We start from the raw sequence: 2,247 nt of genomic DNA, 5'->3' as shown, positions 1-2,247 counted from the left end.
ATGCAGAGAGAGGACTCTGCTGGTAGAAACCACAACATTTGGAGGTTTTCTGCAGGAGCAGTGCCCTGTCCAGTGCCCGTGTCCAGGGCTCCTGTGGTCACTTTCCACCCACCATCGCTTTGGGGCCACAAGATGCCTCCGGTGTGCAGAAAGCCAGTGCTGGGGAAACCACCTGTGGTGGGGCTTGGCTGTGGGTGGCTTGCTTTTGAAAAGCAAGCATCACCTGGAGGAGTGCCAGACAGCTGTGAGCTGGAGCAGCACCCTGCTCTGCTCGCTGAAGGAAGGCTGGGTGCCTTCGTGGTCTTCCTCACGTCCTGCAGGAGCTGCAGCAGGGTCCCAGCAGAGCCTGTGGAGGGGTGTGCAGGCTGCTGTGGGGTTTGCTAAGAGGGGCTTTTGGGAAGCCCTGAGCATTGGCAGCACCAGGGGCTGTGCTTTGGGCAGGCAGAAGTTGCTGCCATCGCTCAGCTGAGACAGAGGTGAGCTGAGAGAGGCATCGCTGCCGTTTTCGGAGCACGTCACTGTTCGGTGCAGGCAGTGGGTGGGCAGGAGCCATTCAAGGTGTCAGATGATGGCAAGGAGCTGAGAAAAACTGCAGGGAAATGATTAACCTTGGCTATAAATACTCTGTTAAATTGCCATAAACTGTGCAGTSGTAGCTTAAGATGAAGCAAACAAATGGTCACTCATTTGAGTCCTGAGCAGAGCTCCTGAACCACAATTAACATAAATATGCTCTACTTCATGGAGCCAGAGTTTTATCCTATTGTTTTCTATTCAGAGCAGTATTACAATTCTGGAATGTGTCTCAGCAGTCTTTTAGCCCTCGCCCATAAGAAAGAACAAGTATTTTCAGCCTCTGCTAGACAGAGTGACTGCCTGATTGTGTGTCCCCAGCAGAACCTGAATGCTGGGGAGGAAAACTCCTCCAACAGCAGCACACCAGTCCAGGAGGTGGTTTCACACTGTGCTTGCTGAAAGSAAGAGCTTTGGAGAGTCATTTGTACTTTGTTTGGGCCATCATGGTGCTGCAAAACTAAAGGAGAGGTGGGCCAGAGGAGGAAAGCTGGTTAGGAGAGGCTCAGGGATTTATTCCTCATGGGAGTGGAGCCCCAGTGTCAGAGCAGCAGCACAATAAACCATCTCTAGTGACCCGTGTGTCCAGCAGTAGGGGATGCCAGGGATTTCTCAGCCAGTAGCCTCAAGTTCTGGATGACTGSTTTTGTCAGCCCTCTCAAAAACCTGCTGTCTTTTTTCCAAGCCACTCCTAAAATCAATCAGGTTTGGCCATCGGCACCTGGAACATCCTACAGACCAGTACAATTTACAATTCTCTGCCTGCTTTAGCTTAACTTTGAGTTTTCAGTTTCCCTGCTGTAGACTCTCCTCTCCTAAGCAGTTGTTAGAAGCTAAATCTCCAAAGCATGGATGTTAAACAGAAACCTCCTTAGATCCAGGCTCCTCTGTGTATTTATCCAGCCTATAACCAGGTTTGCAGAATGAGTGGGGAACCTGCTTGGCATATTTGGTACCAAGAAGCCCCTTTGCTGAGAGGAGCCTTCTTCAGCTGATTCCCAGCAAGAATCTGAGGGCACCCAGACTGGAGGAGGCCTTGATTTATGTGTGTCAATGCTTGGTCAGCTGGCAGCTCCAGGCTCTGTGTGGAGAAGCACCTCATCCTGAAAATGATTGTTTTAATTTCATTCTAAAGGTAAAGGATATTAGAACCCGAAGTCTTAATGGCTCACGATAAAATATGGAATAGCAACTAGCCATTACATTTGTTATTGTCTCTTTCTTCCGTAAATCAATATAATTGAATTTCTCCTAACTCCCCCAGTATTGCACGCAGCCATGTGCAATCACAGGGGACATTGCACGAAGATGAATAAGCACAACGCCGTTCTAAATGAGCAAAGCACCCAGTAGCCTCTCTCACAGATTCGTTTTGCAGCACACTCACGTTCTCCTGAGCTGGCCYGGCTCTGTCCTAGGGGGAGGACTCCTTTCCCTGCAGCAGCTGGGACTTTCTGCAGTATTTAGAATGAGCATATGGAATTCTCACTGCCAGGAATGTCTCAGTCTCGGGAGAGCATGAGAACCTTTTCTGAAAATGCTTTTCACTGTCAGTGAATTGATTACCAATGAAGCTTGTCTCTGCCTCAGTTTCCCCAGTGTGTGACTTCACCAGCAGCCTGCTTTCTCACCTCGTTTCCTTAATTTCTTTTCCTTCACCCAGGCTTCCTCGTT

This window comes from Malurus melanocephalus, unplaced genomic scaffold (genome assembly GCF_030028575.1).
Source record: "Malurus melanocephalus ecotype Western Australia unplaced genomic scaffold, MMel_1.1 scaffold_57, whole genome shotgun sequence".
NCBI lineage: Eukaryota > Metazoa > Chordata > Aves > Passeriformes > Maluridae > Malurus > Malurus melanocephalus.
The sequence above is the reverse complement of the archived record's forward strand: the minus strand, read 5'-3'. Positions refer to the sequence as shown.